This window comes from Magnolia sinica, chromosome 19 (assembly GCF_029962835.1).
Source record: "Magnolia sinica isolate HGM2019 chromosome 19, MsV1, whole genome shotgun sequence".
Classification (NCBI taxonomy): domain Eukaryota; kingdom Viridiplantae; phylum Streptophyta; class Magnoliopsida; order Magnoliales; family Magnoliaceae; genus Magnolia; species Magnolia sinica.
The window spans coordinates 62,023,523-62,044,891 of NC_080591.1; positions in this window are offsets into that span (position 1 = coordinate 62,023,523).

The following is a 21,369-nucleotide window of genomic DNA, read 5'->3' on the forward strand; positions in this document are numbered from 1 at the left end:
TATATGTAAAATTCACTCGGTCTATCAGATTCTATCCTCAGGTGGGGCACACCGAAGGAAATAATGGTGATGGAATGCAGATTTGAGTAGACTAGACCACAGGGATTGATGGAAGATATCTATTGGTTGGATTTCAGCAAACAAGTGTCCATTGATCATATATAAGAAATATTCAAACAATCTGATTTTGCGGTGATGACTTATCTGCAGTGTGTCTGGGGATTTTACATGTTTAATTTGGTACTAGGATCCTCTATAACACCTAGTTTAAGAAAAACACCCAAGCTCATCAGGCCCATCTTGTTGCATATTTAAAATCCACTCCATCCATCAGGTTCTATCCTCCATTTTACGGCCCATGGGCAAAAATTCATACAAATCCACAACTCAGGTTGGCCACTCCACAGGAATAAAAGGGGATGGGATATCAATTTAAGTGGGCCATAGCACAGGGAACAGTGGAAGATACCCAACGATTGGATTCGGCTAAGGGTGCATTGATCATATATTAGAAATATTCAAATAATTTAATTTTGGGAGGATGACCTATCTATCGTGGTTCCAGCAATTTGAGCCGTTTATTTCTATTTAGTGTATGCCACGTGTACATTAGTATGCGATAGCCTATGGCTGGAAGTTCCTACATGCCCAAGGATACTGGGTGGGGCCCACTGAAACGTATGTAAGAAATCCATTCCACCCATCCGTTTTGAAAGATCATTTTAGAAAGCTCTAACAAAAATTAGGTGGATAAAAAACTCAAGTGGGTCACACGAGAGTAAAAATTGGGGAAAGAAATTCCTACCGTCGAAATCTTCCTGGACTCTACATTGATGTTTATATGCTATCCAAACCGTTTATAAGTTCATTTCCAATGGGATTAAGTGAAAAAAACCAAAAATATAACCTGACACAAAACTTTTATGGCCACAAGAATCTTCAACGATTCTCATCGAATTCCTACTGTTTCCTATTGTGTGGCCCACTTGAGTGTTGGATACACCTTAGTTTTGGTCGCACATATTAAAAAGATCTTGACAAACGGATGGACTGGGTAGATTTCTTACAAACATCTCTTTGGGCCCACCCATAACCTTGCGTAGGAACTTCCTGCCACAGGATTTGGCAGTAAATCCGCGTCCTTCAAGTCCATTTAGCAGCGGTAATCCGTCTCAGCAGGGCTCCATGGGCCCTACTTAATGTAAGTGTTTTATCCATGCCGTTCATCATTTTGTTCAAATCATTTTAAGTTATGATCCAAAAGCCGAGGCAGTTACAAGGATTAAGTAGACCACAAAGTAGGGATTGAACGGCCACCATTAAAAATTTCTTGGGTGCTGGAGAAGTTACGGATCAAGCTGATATTTGTGTTTTCACTTCATCCACGTCTACGTGACCTTATGAATATGTTGGATGGTAAAATAAACAATAAAATCACAGTGGCCCTTAGAAAGGTTTCAACTGTGGTTGTCATTATCACTTCAGCTTCCTTTGGTGTGGTACACAGGAGCTGTGGACCTGGCTTATTTTAAAAATTATACCTTAAAATGATCTGAAAAAAGAGATGAACATCCTGCATAAAACACTTACATCACAGCGAGCCCACAGAGCCCTGCCCGGACGGAGGGCAGGAGGCAACCCGCGTCCATTACCAGCAACCATGGGAAAGGAAAGGGGAAATGGATTTGCTACTCTCCCTGCCAAGTATTTCATAGATGCTGTCCATCTATTTTTCTAGATCAGTCTATGGTATGAGCACAAATACAAAATAAATCCCAATCTCAAGTGAAACACATTACAGGAAACAATGTCGATTGAATGTCGGCCATTAAAAACTTTTTGAGGTCCATAAAAGTTTTGCATCAATCTAATATTTGTTTCTTTCCCTTCATCTAGGTCTATTTGACCTAATCAAAAGATTGGATTTCAAATAAACAGTACAGTGGGCCTTAGGAGGATTTTAATGGTCGATATCCAATCGCTATTGTTTTCCTTTGGTGTGGTCCACCTGAGATTTATATCCCTCTAATTTTTGTGGCCAAGCCTTAAAATGATCTGTAAAAATGGATGAACGGCATGGATAAAAGACATACATCACGGTGGGGCCCACACAGCACCGACCACTAGCCACCGTGCTAGTGGCAAGGGGGCGGCTAATCCGTTTCCTTTCCGGGCAGAGAAAGAGAAACCTTTTTTTGTGAAAATTGAATGAATGAATGTGCATGGACTACTATGGTGGCTAGATCCTCAGCCCATAAATTCCTTAGAAGGCTGGCCCCCTTTATCATTATTTGGGAGATTTGGCTTGGTAGGAATGGAGCCAAATATGAGAACTGACAATTTTCGGAGCAGAGTTTCCAACTAGTTCATGGAAATTAGAACTTAGCTCACTAACATTGACAGCTCGGTTTAGATAGGGATAGCTCTTCGAGGCCCCACCACGGCTTCGCCACCCTCCTATATTCCAACTGACAAGGCCACGATTGTTGGGTGGACAAGACCAACTGAGAATTGGAAAAAACTGAATGTTGATAGCTCTGCTCGGGGAAACCCAGGAGCAGGAGGTGGAGGAGGTATTTTCCGAGATCGTGTAGGGAATTTGATCTTCGCTTTCCATAACAACTATGGCCATGTCTCTAATATGGTAGTGGAAGCTAGAGTAATGGTAGACGGGCTTACATTATGTAAGGAAATGGGGCTTTCCTCAGTCATAGTCGAAACAGACTCCCGCACTCTTTTTGAAGTAGTGTCTACTCACTCTACTTATTACGGCTGGAAACTCTAGTACCAATTAGAAATTATTCACCATCTCTCACTATGCCTCAACCTTAGATTCAGCCACACCTTCAAGGAAGGTAATTCAGTGGCAGATGGTCTTGCCAACATCGCCAGTAGCGGTGCTCCAGACAAGCCCTTCCTCAGCAACGCTGAGCTTCCTAGACCCATCAGAGGAGCCATGGTCCTTGACAAATATAAGGTAGGCCAAATCTGACAATGTCTGTTGAAGAAAGGGATAGGCTAAGCTCTATTTGCCTAGCTTACTCCAAGCCAATTACAGGCATTATCCCCAAAGATGCTCCTTGAGTCCTTGCGTCCCATACTGTTACAGCTACTGATTTCATGGTTTCTATTGCTTGCTTGAGAGCTTTTGGCCACAATTGTGCAGCAGATCATAGGACACTGCTATCTCACCCTACTTCTTCCTGCTGTAACTGATCCCAGTTGTTGCTGGCCCCTGCCTCCCTCCTCCATTGATCACGTGTCTCTTTACTCCATCCCTCCTACCATTCTGTAGTTTCTTTTACATACAATAGGCAAGCCCGCATTTCTTTTTCATATCCAGGCATGCCCGAATGGCTGTACAACCTGTTCATTTAATACATTGATGGTGGCTTTGCCCACCTAAAAAAAAAAAAAAAAGAATGTGCATGTGGATGCAGTTGTGTGTTGTGAATGTTGGATTGTATGAATGCAAATGTGGATGTTGTGGTTCATGTGAAAGGGGATGCATATTTTAAATTGAATGAATGAGAATATGGAAGAGCATGTGGATGTGAATGTTCCGTTGTATGAATGAAAATGTGAAAGTGGATGTGAAAATAAATGTAAATGTCGATTTTTATGAATGTGGTTGTGGAAGTGCATTGGTTATGAATTTTGAATTGTATATTATAAAACTATGAAAGTGGATGTGAATGCCGAGTTGTATGAATGAAAATGTGGAAGTGGATATGGAAGTGAAAGTGGAGTTTATTTGTATAGATGTGGATCTCACCTAGTAGTCCTAAGGGGATCCACAATGCTTAGGGGGATCCACACCCTCAGGTGAGATCTATAATGCTTAGTGGGGATCCACACCTACACTCAAATTTTCATACACATCCACATGGAGATCCATATCCGTATTCACATCTTCATCCATATCCACGTCTTTAATTCAACATTCATATTTACCCCCACATTCACATTTGCATCCAGAACCACACCCACATTAGTATTTTTTCAATTCTAAACTCACATCCACATCCACACAAACATTTTCATTCATTCTTATATAATCGTCACATCCACTTCATGTATTTCATATTCCTATCCACTTTTTGATTCATTTAATTCAGTAGTCACATACATATACTCATCTATTCTATTCAACATTTATATCTTCTATCATTCTTTCAAAGAATATGATCTTTCTACAAAATGTGTATGTAGAATGTGGATATGATGTGCATGTGGAAGTGGATATGCATGTGAGTTTGAATTTTAAATTGTATGAGTGCAAGTGTGAAAGTGCATGTGCATGTGAATATGGATGTGGATGTGCATGTACGTTGTGGAGTGAGTCTGTGGGAGGAGGGTGAGGGGGTGGATCCCCATGAGCATGAGCAGTGTGGCTCTCACAGGACCCACTCCACAACCATGATCACATCTTTGTTCATTCATATCTACATGCAGATGCACTTCATGTATTTCACATGTACTTCCACATTTTTATTCAAACAATTCAAAATTCTCATCCATATTGACATTTTCATTCATACAATTTATTTAATATTTACATTCACACATTCATTCATCTAATTCAACAATCACATTCATCTCCACATGCACATTCATATCTACATCCAACCCTACATTTTCATTCAATTAATTCAAAATCCGCATCAACATCCACATTCATTCATATTCATTTATGCTAATAGTTGTTTCATCTATAACCACATGTGTAATGCATGAGAGAAAACCATGTCTTCGCTTGGACTATGTTGTTAAAAAGTTTTTCTGAAGTGTTCGGTTAAATTTCTAACCCTATTGTCTGGGAAGACAAAGCAACCCATATCGAAAAAGCCCACACAGAAGCTGAGGACACAAAGATTATATCTTAGAAAGAGAGTATAAGAATTTCATTTTTTAAAATCAAGAGATATGTAATTAAATTTAAATGTCATTCGTGCCGCTATATCTTTGTATCAATGTTGTCAACTTCGTTGCAATGGATGCTGGTTGTAAATTATCTTGGAAATTCTCTCAGCAAGTGCCAAAATGGACTTAATCTTAATTAACGGTCCATGCTTAATGATCAGGGTCCAATTTTGGAGGAAACGTGTAATCAGGATAAGCAAAATATTGAACAAAATTTGGTGGTTGATCGATGGTAGAAAATGCCCGAATATGAAATTTTACCTTTTGTGCCAAAAGGAAGGAATTTGAGTTAAGGCAGTCATCATTCAACAATGTAGGATTATAAATCAGGGTCTAAATTTTGTATGATATCATAGTCATGTGAAGCCAGAGTGTGGTCCAAATTTAAGTTACGATTGACGGTGTAATGTAGGTCAATTAGAAGCTCTAGATTTAGGAAGAGTTGACTTACTTCACACATGAGGAAAAGTCTACTATCCTCACATTTTACACTGGGTCCAACTGATGGAAACTTCAAGTTATTCATATGAAGGGAAATATCCTACAACAACTACCCACGAGCTTTCCTCACTCGATGGACACCAAAATCAACGGTTAAGGGAATGATTTATTAATTGGGCCACTTTTACAATGATCTAAGAGCTGAAATTCGATTTGTATGGTTAATTTATGATAAATAGACATAGTATAAAATTTCATATGAAATTGATCATGAGAAGTATGTGATCTAGAATTTAAGGGTATACGTTAATGACATTAATTATTTATGATTTTATCATCTTTTATTTCTCCAACTTATACCATCCCTAACATCGGACTACACCATACAAATGCATTAAAATTTGACAGCTTTATTTTTCATTCTCTTTCCATCACCCCATTTTGGGTCTTGATCGCTTACGGATGACCAAGATGCCTTTTTAATGGGCGATACCGCTCCGAGGACTAAATTAATGCTTTCATATATCTAATAGAGAAGTCAACCGATAGTTGTGGCATATACCTTACGATCTTCGAATTAAGCAGTTCATTTTGATATTTAGGAGGCCCGCTTGGTGGATCAAAATACGATGGACGGTCAAATGACATGTTAAAAATAGAAAAACTTGATAGTTAATACTCTAATAATGTATGTAGGTGGTTGTATGGTCGGTTTTGTAAATGAATGAATACAAGTATATTTTTAGAGTGATCAAGAGGTAGAACATATGTACCATTAATTTCAAATGACTTGTTCAAATGTGTAAGTTCCTCAAATTATAGTTCTGATGGTGGGTTAAGCATACTCATAAGTGGTGAACAAGATGAACAGATTAGCATCTCGATTCGATACATGTACAAGAGAATATAGAAATTAGGTAGTTAGTTTATCATGATCAGGTAGTCCAAACTCAAAGTAGACGGTCAGATATCTTTACCTAGTAGTGAATAGTTAATTGAATGATTGGTTCTGATGAACAAGTGAGAATACTTGAATATATGATGATCTTGTACCAAAAATCCACAGTCGAAATAACTTGATCTATGGATGAAGATTATTCCCAACGATCAAATTTAGGTTAGAGAATAGGTGTAATGTTAGGATAGCTAGATTGGTATCATACACACGTATACTAAGTTAAATTTCATGGTAACAATTGAGAACTTTCAATACTTGAGTATTGAAAAGTTTGAGGTGTTACATGTACGGTCTTTATTTCATAAGAGTTGACTAATTTCTAAATAATTATGCCAGTTCTAGTGTGCCATAAGTGTAATATGATGCAGAAAATGTAATGCAACAATGCATTAGAGGTGTTTGATCAATCTGAATTTTTGATGGGTATGATCTGACTATATCGTAAGCTGTAGATTATATGTTCAAAATGATCAAGTGCAGGGTGTAAAGGATGTTTGATGTTATATGGATGCTTATCATAAAATGATAGCCAACCGGCTAATATTTTTGGTGGACTTGTTGTGATTGTATCGGTAGGTCTCAGAGCATACGCCCGCCAGTCAAATACGGTGAAAAAAATGGAATGCACAGTATATGCTAAAATGATGGCTGACTAGCTAAGGTTTATGATAGGCAAAATTTGAATATATCACCAAGCCATAGAGCATACGTCCACTAGTCAAATGTGTAAAAATGATAAGATTTGTTATGATGCTAATGTATATGAGGAGCAGGGGGGTTGAGAATGGAATGAATGTTACATGATGCTAATATATAAGTTTGATGAAACTAATAAATTTTTGAATGGTAGGATAAACGGTGGTGTCGCAAGGCTAGGTTGAGTTGCTCATATTTGAGCTTGGGTGGCTCAGGAGGCTTGGACTCTAGTTAGGCTAGGCTAGACAGGGTTGGGCTCTCTCTCTCTCTCTCTATCCTTAGTGGAAAGAATATTTGAGCTTAGGTGGCTCAGGAGGCTTGGACTCTAGTTAGGCTAGGCTAGACCAGGGTTGGGCTCTCTCTCTCTCTCTCTCTCTCTCTGTCCTTGGTGGAAGGATGGCTAAGGTTAAGGAGTGAGATCTTTGAAATAATAAGGCTCTCTGAAGTTTGGTGTTTGTTGAAATGAGAAGGGGAGGAGGCTATTTATAGTCTTCAACCCTGATTTTCTTATAATTCATAGTGATCTTAGGGGTAAAATGTGTTTGAATGGCAGGGATTAGAGATTGTCACATGGCATCATCTCATGGGTTGAATGAGTTGGTAAAATGGTAATTTTGGATAAGGATATGGGCATCGGAGTAAATGCACATCAACCGCATACTTGAGGTTAAAAAAAGAAGTAACCCACTTGCTTGAGGGATGCTGCCCGAAAGTCGGAGACCGGGCTCACAAAATTCCCGATCGCCGAATCCGGCGCCGACAGCCTCCGTAGAACCCCATTCTCGGCTCCCAGCGCCCATTCGCCAGGTTCCGATCCTGGGATGCTACAAGGAGGATTTTGTACGTCAGTTTGATTCGTAATAAGCATAACCAAAGGCATAACCCACAAACAACGACCAAAAACTCCATCACATTTCCACTATAATCAAAAACTTTACAGGTACAATGAGCATAAGGGAAATACAATGAAGATAGACCAAAACTCCAAAAGAAGATCAGCCACGCGTCCAAGCCTCAGCGCTGCTGCGATCCAACGTCACCTGCACGCAACGGTCGTGCATAAGCTTATAGAAAGCTTAGAGGGTGGTGAAAGTGTATGCTCAAGGTGATAATGTAGCTATGCAGTATCAGAGTAATGCGGAACATGCTGATGAATGCTAAGAATCCCATTAGCCGTACCAAGGCCATGCGGTGTAAAGAATGATGTCGGCCATACCAAGGCCATGCAATGCGGAATGCAAGTCAAGCATACAAATCCTCATCTAAGTCCACATGTCAATACGGCTCAAATCTGGAATATCACCGGGGTCTAGTACACTCCAAGCCAGATTGCCGCCCCATCGCGCGCAATAAGGTGAGTGGAAAAGGCCTCACTATCCGCGCCAATATCGGGCTCGGCTCGTCAATAGCGGACCCATTCCTCGAGCCGGTCGAACGCCTAGCATTGCCCCTACTCTCGGGGGTAAGGCCGCACCCCCTTCCAACCGACCACGACACGGTGGAAAACGCGGCCTGGTAATCGGCAATCGGCGCTCATGCATCCACTCGGTCTAGACGTTGGAGCAACCTCCCGGTACCATAAGGGTTTAGGGACTTTCACCCAGGATATCTATCGCACCCCATGTAGAACAAGATTTCGGTATCCAATCCCGCCAACCACGATGCGTCCGTGGAGGCTATGGCCCCGATGTCGCTAGGGCGAAAATAATATCACACAATGCAAATGCATGAATCACACTATCCATCATGCACAGCAATCTGCGCGTATCGTGCGCTCATGTAGGGCAACACCCCTGTCGGGGCCCCTAAACATCTGCCCGAAGGCTATGCTATGATCAGTCATTTCTCATATCAAGCATACGTATGATGCATATGATCATGAATCATGGAATTAAATATGTTATATGGGGTGGATGATGCTCATAATGAAGACGGGCCTAGACGGCCTACATATTACACATATGGGCCTATCGTGGGCCCAAGGGAAAGTCATAATGCGGACATTTAACCACACTACACTTACAATGTGGACGTCAAACCAACATTGCTCCCAAGGCACGACCGCCACAAATATCATTTCATAAGTTATTTTGGGATCACCCATTGCAATGGACCTTAGGTACATCCATTGGGCCCTTAAATACATCAAATTAGCCAAGTCATATGGGCCTTACATTCATTAAGTGGGCCACACCAATGGGCCTTATGTACATTGCAATGGCTATAACCCGGGGGCTTCAGAACATATCAAATAGGCCTAAGCTTATGGGCCTTGCACGTGTCAAATGGGTCTCGACAGTTGGGCTCCATATGTACATCAAATGGGTCTACTCACCTGGGCCTTATATGTATCAAATGGGCCTCACTAATTGGGCCCCATGTGCACATCAAATGGGCCTCAACTCATTGGCCCCATTACATCAAATGGGCCTCGACCCATGGGCCCCTGATACATTAAATGGGCCTCGACCCATGGGCCTTATATATACATCAAAGTGGGCCTCAACCATGGGTCACAAGTACTGAGGTGGGCCTTACCTATATATCAGGTGGGCCTCAATCACGGGCCCCAACATTAGTACAACTATATACATATAATATAGTATATAATATATATATAGTATATAATATACATATACATAATACATATAATATTATATGAAATATAATATTATATATATATATATATATATATATATACACACACACACGCACACAACACAGTGGGCCCACACACTCATCACAGTGGGCCCACACACCATTACAGTGGCCTACGTCCACCGTCCAGGTGGACGGTGGGAATGAAACACATACATCAATGTGGGCTCCATGTGGGGCCCACCATAACGTTTATATTTCATCCAACCCATTGATATTGACCCGCGGGCCCAAAAGAATTGGGAGAACAAATTTCGGCCGGATCCAAAACTTCTGTGGCCCAGAGCAGTGGTTTCAATGGTAGACGCTCAACCTCACTATTTCCTTTCGTGTGGGCCACCTAAGTTTCGGATTGAGCTGATATTTTGAGTGGGCCCTCTTAGGGGAGGGACCCACCTCATGAACGGGTTGGATGACATGCAAACATCAAGGTGGGGCCCACGGCTACAGCCGTGGGTGGCTGCCTGTCCGCCCGTCCGCTGGGCGCTGGCGCGCAGGCAGCGCCTGCTGCATTTTCTTTTTTTTGTTTTCTTGAGGTTTTTCACAGGTGGGGCCCACGTCCGATAATCCACTCCGTCCAATGGCCCCCCATGCTTCCAGACAAGCAAAACAAGCCCAATATTGGGCATATTTCGATGTCTAAAAACAATAGGGGATGTTTCGATGGCGAGCGCACTGTTTGCCATGTTATGGCCCGCCTAGAAGTCTGATTGGTCCCGTCTTCTGGCTCAACGCCTAAAATAGTCTTGAAAAAGGAATGGACGGCATGGATTTAATACATACATCAAGGTGGAGCCTACCCTAACGGACCACCCCAAAACCTTTTCAAAGTTGATATTTGTGTTTTCTTCCCAGTAACGTCCAGCGTCAGACGCTGGACCTTCCATTTAGCTAGGAGGTGGGCCTGCTTAGGTGGGCCACCAAGGGATGGATGGCAGGGTACTACACATATAAAGTGGGCCCCACTTTTAAATGGTTTGGTTAAGGTACCTACCTCATGGTGGGGTCCATTCAAGTGGGCCACACAACCTCATCATCATAACAACAAAATAAAATAAAATAAAATAAATAAAAAAAGAAATAAAATAAAGAGGGAGAGAGATAGAGAGTGGGACCGTGTGATGGAGGGACCCCGGCACTATGGGCCCTCCCTTGCACTAACTCATACATCAAGTGGGTCCCATTACATGTGGGGTCCATGGAATTGAAATCCAACGGTGGAGATCCTTTCTCCACTAAAATAAATGGTCTAGATGACCTTAAGCATACAAGGAAATAAACATCATGATGGGGTCCATGGAGAATGGCCCCATCATGGAATGATCATGATGATCCAAGTGGGCCATCGGCCACATCTTAGGATCCAAAGTGAGATCCAAACCATTGATCGGTTGGCCTCACTTGGCCCAACTTAAAAGCATCAAAATCTATCCTATCCAAACACCCACCGCTTGATCTTCTTGCTCCCTTGGCTTCCTTAGCTCCTTGTACTACCCTTTGATGGAAGAAGATGAAAAATGGATGGTTGAGATGAGAGATGAAGGGGTGGGAAAGGTGGACCTCACAAATGAAGTTTTCTCACCATGGGGGACTCATACGTATGGTGCTCTCTCTTGGATTTGGGTTTTTGAAAAAAATGAATAAGAGAGATAGTTGTAAAGGGAGAGAGAGAGAGAGAAAGAGATGGGTGATGGAGTGATGGGGAATGGTTTGGGTTGAAAATTGTGAAAAGGTGTATGGTTGTTGTTGAAATTTGGAAAAGAGGAGTGGTGAGGTGGAAAGAATGGTGGACTTTTGAAAAAGGTGGAGATGGGTTGTTGTACTTAGGGTATGGGATGCTTTAAGGGTTGATTGATGGGACTAATTGTAGAGATTCCCTCGAAATCCGCAACGCGCGGTGTTTCTTCGGAATAAACGCTGATCGGCATCTTCTTGCCTGGGTATCGGTTCGGTGCGCAAGTCACGGCGTTGGAACCGCAGCGACGACGCGGTCGCTATGATATAACTTTCAGACCAAGCCGACGTCGGTGCGCGGGACCTGGCTTATGATCGTGCGCAAACACCGAATACGGTGCGAAGGTTGTCGGAATTTGACCGGAAGGATCGCGGAAGCTAACGGAACAGTACGGATTAGGACACGGGTCTTACAAATCCCCTACGAATTATAACTTTCCATTAGTTGTAGGAGGTTCAATAAAGCTCTCATCACCTTGGTCACCTCAAAGGAGTACAGCATCCTCAAGCATGTGGAGGGTCCACTGTGAGGGTTAGTGGTTTGAGGTTTTGGACCATTTCTTTGATTGGGCTTGGGTTCAGACTTGGTTTTAGGTTTGACTAGGTGAGTTAACTGGGTTATGAGCTTGTGTAGGCTGACCAGGTGAGTTGACTTAGTGAGCTGATTGGGTGAGTTGACTTACCGAGTTGACTTAAGGCTCTAGGGTTTTGAGTTAGGCTGGCTGGGTTAGATGGGCTAAGTTTAGGGTTTATGAGTGAGTTTCTTAGGGTTTAGGCTTTTAAGGTTAGGGTTTAAGATTAGGTTTCAGTTAGGATTGGGGTTCTTAGGGTTTAGGCTTTTAGAGTAAGGGTTTAGGATCAAGGTGTGGTGGTCCATCCATCCGTTCAAAACTCTATCAACTTATTAGCCTAAGGTGGAGTGTCTACAAATAGATTCTTTGAATTTCCTGTAATGAATTCTTTGATGCTTTATGAGGGAACCAATTCAATGAAAGTTCAAATCTGTTTTGAACTTTATGGATGATGATTTAACTATTGTATTATCCAGCTGGATACGATAGGACTTCGATTCCAATTGTGTGATCTAATTGAATCAAGTAAATTAACATTGAAATGGCTATGGGTGGATCCTTAGCACTCTAGTATTTTATCTCTGATAGTTTATTCCACAATTACTCTTTAAACCAGGTTTTGATAGTTAGTTTAGATTCTAGTTCTATTTCTAATGTATTTCAGAAATCATACAATAGTAAGTCCCTATGGGTACAACCTTGATCTCACCAAGTTATTACTACATTGCAACCATACACTTGGGGTTCATGAATAGTTCATCATTATGCATATGGCTATCCTTACGTGCATCATATTCATATATATTATTTTCATCCATGCCTCAAGTAAAACATGGTTATCACATATATGTGATCATCATGACCATCAACATGTGCATTATTGTCACTTGGATATCAACATTATCTCCTATATAACTAGTATCAAGTAAAGTATGGTGATTATACATATATCATCATCATAAGCATCAATGCATACATGATTATCAAATAGGATATCAACATTATCATTTATGTAACCGTCATCAACTAAAGCTTGGTGATTAACTGACATATTTTGTCATCATACATACATACATACATACATACATATATATATATATATATTATCATCATTATCATTAGCTTAAGGATCACTTTCACTTCATGATTAACATACACAATGTCATGACTACCACAAACAACTACTCATCCATCATCAATGCATATGCCATCAATTCATCATCCATTAAATCATCACCATAATCGATATTAACCCTACCATAATTATCAATCAAATCATATCTATCATTTAAACTAACAACTCATCATCATCATCATCATGTTACCACACATGCATCATCATCTCAACCATCAATAGGTATATCCCACCAAGGTGTGACCCCCCACATTGACCTTGGACTACGTGTAAGGCAAGTGGTTCTATAAGTCAAGCGTCAGTCCCACTTGGGGAACCACTAGGCAAACTCAAAGGGATTGTAATACCCTATACTTTTCAGTACTCAAGTGTTACCATGTAACCTAACTTAGTATAAATGCAAACCTAGATTACATGAACGTTCACCCTCATTCTAGTCTAAATCCAACCGTCGAGAGTAATCCCCCTCGACATATCAAACTATTCATTTAATTGATTCTCAAAATGGCCCATCACAACTTCAGAGACATCTATTTTAGGATATTAATCCCTTTGGTAAACTAATTAAACCATTCATCATCGATTTCAGGACATAAACCTAAGATCCACCGTCCGTCAAGTATGTTGCATCTTGTTCAACAATCCAGGACTAAAGCATGTGAACCTGACTATTAGATGGTAGTGCTGACTATTCGAAGGCACCTAGACTATTTTAGGATCCTTAGAACGTTGGAAGGAATCACTATCCTTAAGTTAATTGATCCATCCTTTAATTTTAAAGATGGACCATCGCACCAAAGTGAGATCGACGCCAAAGATCAAAAGACCTAGTTTTGAGAATCCGATTGTGAGAAAACTTCACATAATGCTCTATTATAACAATTAAAACGTACATCATTAGTTTTGGGACCTAACACAGCAAATCCATAGTTCAATAGGTCCACAACTCAATGTGGGATGATTTAACACTTAATTACATGAATTAATCGCCACATTTCAAAAGAAGCCATTAGGATCTACCCATATTAGCTTAGGGACATCTAAAAGCGCTAGTGATCAGGCTGGAAATGATCCAACTGTTAACTATCGGTAGTCATTAGTAAAACTCAAAAGAATCAAGATGTATGGCCCACCTAAGCTTTCAAATTAGCCCATATATCGCACTTGAACCTTCTTTAGGATCCTTAGGACCTTTTTAACTATCGACATTCAAACTAGGGATGACCTAAGTGCACCAAATGGTGTGCATCGGCATTGCACCGGGCATCAAACCTGGTCAAAGCCATCTTGACCCAAGAGTTTCCAAAAAAGAGAGATTTCTCTCTCTCTTTTGTCCAGACTTCCCGCCCGTAAGGTGTTCGAATGAGATGCTACTACCATCGAGATACGGCCTACCTTCATCATCTAAAAGGAGGATTCGAACCGTCCATCTAGTGCTGACGTTTCTTCCAAAATTGAAAACTATCTCTGTGCGACAGGTTGGCGATCCATGTGAGGGGTGTTTGGCATGATCTGGATCATCCAAGCAGACGAGATCTCAACCATCCAAACCCTCGGACTAGGGCTTCCACCCGTGACAGAAAAACCACGGCCGGTTTTGCATTACCGGTCATATCTTCGGACGGATCATATCCCGACTGTTTAATTTCGATCCTACAGTCAAGGAGACTTAGGTTTGATATAAAATGAACAAGAGATCGAAGCAACAATGCCCTATCCCCTGTTCTTGCGGCAACACAAAGAAGATCGGCCGTTTCTTACCAAGCTCAAACCCACCAGGAAAACCTCCACTGCGCTTCATTTTGATCATACTCCAAGCTCCCATAGGCCTGTTTACATCATCCTTAGACATCATTTTGAAGAAAAATGCGGATGTTCATGATCTGTCATTAATGGTGGGTCATCTTCCTTGCTGAAAGCTCAACCGTTAGTTCCCGTTGCAGGCCCTAATCTCAGATCAGTTACTAAGTGGGCCATCTCTATAGTGGTCTATGCAGATCGAAGTAGAAAAGAAGAAGAAAATAGAAGGTGAGAGAGAAGGGCTCGACTCCGGTTGTGCTGCACCGAGCCAGAGTAGTTGGGTCGAGTCGTGCCTCGTCTCAGCTCTAATTTTGCGTATCTGAACTGAGGCCAGACTCCGTGAAAGTCTGGAAAGAGAGGGAGGAGAAATAAGAGAAGAGAGTGAGAGAGGAGTGGAGGACGAGTTGATGCTCGTTCATCGTGTCGCACCAAACCGCTGCCGAGTTGGGATCAAACTCGGGTCAAGTTGGAGTTGAAATTGCGGTAATGACCACTTAAGTTGAAGTAGGAATATGCCAACATGTCCTAGAGGGGAGTGAATAGGAATTTTTAAAATTTATATGATTTATTTAAAATCCTATCACTCTAATCCTAACAATTTGGGAAGTCTAGGGGGAGAAGAGATGCAGGAAGAGAAGAAGAAGAAAGAGAGAAAGATAACCGACAGAGAAGGAAAGGTGTTGGTGGCCATTGGGCTGACTTGGCTGAAACCAAGTTTTACTCGGTCAAGTCAGGTTTGGGCTTAGTTCGATCCAATTCACCCTAGCGAAAAAAGAGAGAGATGAAAGAAGAAGAATGAAGAAAGAAGAAAGGAAGAAGGAAGAAGAAGAGGAGAAAGTTTGATGTCAAGTCAACTCGACTGCCATTTTTACCGAGTTGACTTGGTCAAGTTGCGTGGAGTTGGGTTAACTTAGATGAGTTGAGTCGAGTCAGGTTGAGTCACGGAGCAGGTTGTCGGTTCGGATTGAGCCCGAGTTGAACTACTGAATTAACCAAGGTGAGTCCACCTTCTCCTTTCAGATTGAAATTATTTTGATTATAATTATCAATGTTACCATTATTATCATTAACTTGATTATTAATATTAAGCATGATTAACCATTGGTAAATTACCTATACTAATATTAGTCATTACAGACAAATTACAATTGTTAAATATAAGTGTTTTATTCTTCATTCTTAAATCTTATCATGGATAGTAGAGCATACTATTTATTTTCATCACAGTCATTATTAAGGTCACATAAACTAATATTAATTATATCCTTAATGTTAATGATTACCATGAAATTATTAATATTATTAACATTATGGTCAAATGTACATCGATTAGCACTAAAATCCTAAATCTAAGCCTAAAACTAAACCCTGGGACGAAACCCTAAATCTAAGTTATCCGAACCCTAGGCTATGATCTTAGCCATAGGAAGCGTATAAAACTTATATCTGATTATACAATTTTACAATTCATCGTACGATTTGATGTTAAGGGCACACGTGTTTCCTAGCAACCTTAGTTGGTGATCCAACTTTATAATGTGATGATTTTTTTCCATTTCTAAATTAGTTTAAGTAATAGTCTTTATTAGAATCACAGATGTTATCTTATAGAATGCGATCTTTTATCAATTCTTAAGGCATGGCTTATAGTTGATGGACGACATGAAATAAAGACATCATGTAGGGGTCCACAGAGCACCAACTATCCACAATTGGCTGGTGGAAGGAGGAGTAGCCAATCCTTCTACTGTGCTACTCGAGGTGCATCGAGCACCGAGCTGCATAGAAGGGGAAAAGGTTCTATGCCGTCTGGCTCGTGGGAACTTCCCGTGAGGTCAAGCTGTGTGGGAACCACCGTGATGTGTGTCGAACATTAACACATGCATTTGATGGGTCCCCTTTAAATTATGGGATATCTCAAAAATTAGCCATATATGGAACTCAAGTGGGCCATACCATCTAAAATCATGTGAAGACATTCCTAAAACATATAACAACACTTGGTGAGGCCCTCCTAAAATTTGGATGCGTCTGAAACTTGGTCTGACCCCTCATCCAAGCGGGACACATAATTAATGGTCTGGATTTGTGAACCACACCTCGGTGGGCCCAAAAAATGATTATGAATATTGTAATGAGAGGGTAACTTGTATTTGTAAAGGTTTCACGGACTGCCACTCTACCAGGCAGTGGCTGGCAGGTGTACCAACGCACCAGACTAGCAGGCAGCAGTGACTTGACGTTAGCAAGTTCTATGGGTCCCATCATGAGGTATGTGTTATATCCAAACTGTCCATCCATTTGGCAGGCTCGTCTTAAGGCTTGAGTCAAAAAATAAGACAAATTTAAAGATCAAGTGGACCATAATGCAAAAAGTAGTGGGGTTAAACGTCTACCATTGAAATAGAGGTTTCGATCTAAACCGTATCCAACCCAATCCGACTCAGTTTCCCTGACTGAGTCAGACTCAGTTCGGGTCAAGCCAGCAGTGTAACAGATCGGATCGAGTCAGAAGACTCAGACTCGGTCCCGAATCAGATCGAGATTGGTCAGAGCATTGAAAGTTTCGGACCGAGTCGAGTTGGTCCCAATCTGATCCTACTCGACTCGATGCCCACCTCTAATCTCAACCACAGGAAGTGTATAAAGCTTGTATCTGACCATACAATTATACAATTCATGGCACATGTGCTTCCTAGCAACATTAGTTGGCGATCCGACTTATAAGGTGATGACTTCTTCCCCTTAAGCTTCCATTTCCAAGTTAATCTAAGTAATAGTCTTTATTTGAAATTACAGATGTTATCTCATAACATGCGATCTTTTATAAATTATTATGGCATGGCTTATGCTTGAATTATAGTTGACAGTTATGAACCATGATTTCATACAATAACTACTACATGAGGTTTTTCATTTAAATTTCAATTAATAGTTCTTATCATGACTTATTGCGATTGCTATAAATCAACCTATGTCTTGCATGCCATAACTATATGTTTTCTCATGGATTGTTGTGAGTCGCTTATGGATCTCTATTCATTACACTTACTAGTGGGTAATCCCTGTTGTGTATGTGAACCCATACTTAGGATGTAATAAGATGAAATGTGTGTTTCGACAAGAAACAAATGTATTTAGTTTGGGGGATTTCATTCACTCAATAATTAACAAAAGAAGTATAAAGAAAACAATCACAATATTTATTCATTCTGAATTTATTTACATCCTCTATTTCCTTTGATTCCAAAATAAAATATGTACAAAATCACAATATAAGCATTAAATCATGATTTTCAATATATTGATATTGATGTGCCGGCATGGCGTATGTCTTGATTGATTCCTTGCTCCGAATTAAGGCTTTTATTGATCTTTGATTATTAATCAATGAATCTCTTACATGAATAGAGTCATCCCATACTTAAGAGGGAAAACAATACATCACTGGAAGAGTTGTGCGCACATAGTCACTATGCATCAGTGGCGTTGTGCGCACACATGTAGGCATTATGCGCTAGCACTCGTTGTGCGCTCGCACGCGTTGTGCGTAGGCACTCATCATGCGTTGACATAGTTGCGGGTCGTACAACCCTTGTCTCACACAACAGGTACGGACCATACATATGTTTGTCTAAAGTCTGGTTCTCTCTCTTTCCTCCACTTGAATCTTGTTCTAATAATGAATTATAAAGGGGTGATGGGGTATATATAGCCTTTCACACATGTGAACACTTTAATACCCTCGTTATGCGCCCAACCCCTTTGTGCGTTCATACCTCTGTGCGTAACTCCATTGTGGAACTCCTCTGTGCGGAATTCCATTGTGTGGAAGTAGTGTGTGAATATATTCATTACAAGGTATATTTCCACACAGTGATTATCGTACAACAATATGCACACAACACTTAATTTCGCATAATAATTTGTGCACAATGGTTTGTGCACAAAGCTTCCTTTTCTACTACCTTCCTTTATTTTTTATGCCTCAACACCACCTATGAAAAAGAACTCCTTTCATTTTATTTCTTGATTTCTTTTTATTCCTCAACAGATGCCCCATTGATCCTGCATTTTCAATTTTTATCTACAAAACAAGAAAATGTGGGATTAACCTTTAATAATTAAATTAATTTTCCCCTTTTTCTCATTATGCGTAATTTGAAGTTTGCGCACAATGCATTTTGCACACAACCAATGTCTGTGCACAACGTATTTTGCGCACAATGAAGTCTGGAAAAATCTATATAAACCCGAACAGGCCTCATTTCATTCATTCCCTCTTTGCAGCCCTCTCCCCTTTTGCGCGCATTCTCCTTTTCGCACAACGTCGCCTTACGTATAACCACTTTCGCGCACTGCGAAACCCTGCGCACAACCACTTTCGCAATCAGTGGAACCCTGTGCATAATCAATTCCTACGCACAACCACTTTCGCACTCAGTGGAACCCTGTGCACAACCACTTTCGCACTCAGCAGAACCCTGCGCACATTCAATCCTTGCACACAACAGAACCCTATACACACACAATCTTTGAACTTTTGCATATTTCAAACTTCTCCTAGTGTTTTAGTTCGTTTACTATACTCTTCCATTGGAACTTTTGTAGATCTCCAATGGCCTGTTCCAAGTGACCTCATATTTCCACAAATGCTGCTGAATTGTCAGACCCCCAGCCACCTGAAGTTCATTCCCAGAAGAAAGTTAGATCTTCTGAAGGTTACTCCTCTTTCTTCAAAGCACCAACCCCCTCAATAATTAACTTCACCAATCAAATTCAACGCCTATCTGACCCCATCCACATGGCTGTTCTAATGAGAGAGTTAGAAGGACCACCCACTGAAGGCCAGGAGTCCGACTGGGAGAATTGACTAAAATCTACTGCTAACTTTCAGACAAACGAATCCCGCCCTACTCCCATAAAATCCTCCCCTTCTCCCTCAATTTCGAAGAAGAAGAGACAAAAGAGTAAAGATGAAATCTTCCCAAAAAAATCCGGGAGCATAATAAGAGACGCTTCTAGAATGCTTAGGACATGATCAAGTCTCACACAAATGCAATTAAGTTCAGAAATCATTATAAAGACGAGACCATCATCACCCCTCTACACCTTCAACGTCATCTGTCTATGATCCAGAGCAAACCATCTGATTACATGACGGAGAACCGGCTTCTATATGTGGCAAACTGGGTAATAAAAGAGCTGAGAATTCTCGAAGGTTATCTCACCAAAAAGTGTCTAGTTCAGAAGACCGGGCAAATATTGTACATGCGTTTTCTCACGCCATGCTACAATCCTCACACCATATATCCCACCCATTATTTTGAGACAATCCAATAGCGTTTTCGCGACCGTGATTCCTTTTGGGGGAAGGATGAATTCATGACGGGTGGTCTTTAGGCTGAACGCCCATACTATAGGTCATGGACTAAGGTAATTCTAAAAAAATACGAGGACGTTCTCGTTACAGCGAACATATATTCAGCTATAGAAGCTACCTCTAATTTCTTTCACAAGGATACTCTAATCTACAAGGGCTTCTTAAAGTATTGATCTTCCACCACAAATTGTTTTCATCTCCCAGTTGGTGAGGTGAGCACTACTTCACGGGATTTATACAAAATGGCAAGTTTTCCTATCACCAGGTCCTTTCTGGACTAATATGTTCCTACCAATGAGGAATTCACTTATGTTGCTCCCGGTAGAACACCTAAGAACACGTCTTCTACTATCGAACTTTTTCGTGAGAAGTCCAATTTCCCCGACGTCCACAAAATATCCCCCCTCCAATGGCTTGCACATTTCTCACAATTCCTAGTGTGAGTATTTTTAATATATCTTCCCCTCTCTTACCAGATACACCTTTATATATATATATATATATTTCTGTTTCTCATGTCTTTTCTCTTTCTAGATTTTTCGGCAGTCACTCATTGGAACTGGAAGCCGCACGGAGGAGGATAAGAGGTCCAAACAATTTTACTGCCGAAACTAAACTAGCTGCTCTCTTGGCATATTGGTTAAGCTTGGTTGTTTTACCCAGCACAAAGTGTTTAGATTCCATTCGACTAACTTTGCGAGCCATATCAGAAGGCAGGAAGAAGTATTCTTTGGCCCCTCCCGTATTATGTTCGTTGTATAAAGCTTTTGGAAATGCTATGACACATTGCTCAAGCCCAGCATTTGGAGCTTCATCTTCTTTTACTCTGTGGCATTACTTCTTAGGTTGGCTTGGAGTATATTTTCCTTAGACTTATGGTGACCCTGAAAAGGCATATGTTAATCCTGAACACCTAACCTTTATGGTATTTCCTCAGACGGAAGATGGTGAGTAAGGCGTATGAATGGATAGTCGATAAGATTGAAAATACCAAATCCTTTGATTTCTTTCCCTTCTAATTGACCTATCAAGTCGAGGACAAGGAAGTTGAAGATAATGACAGTTTAGA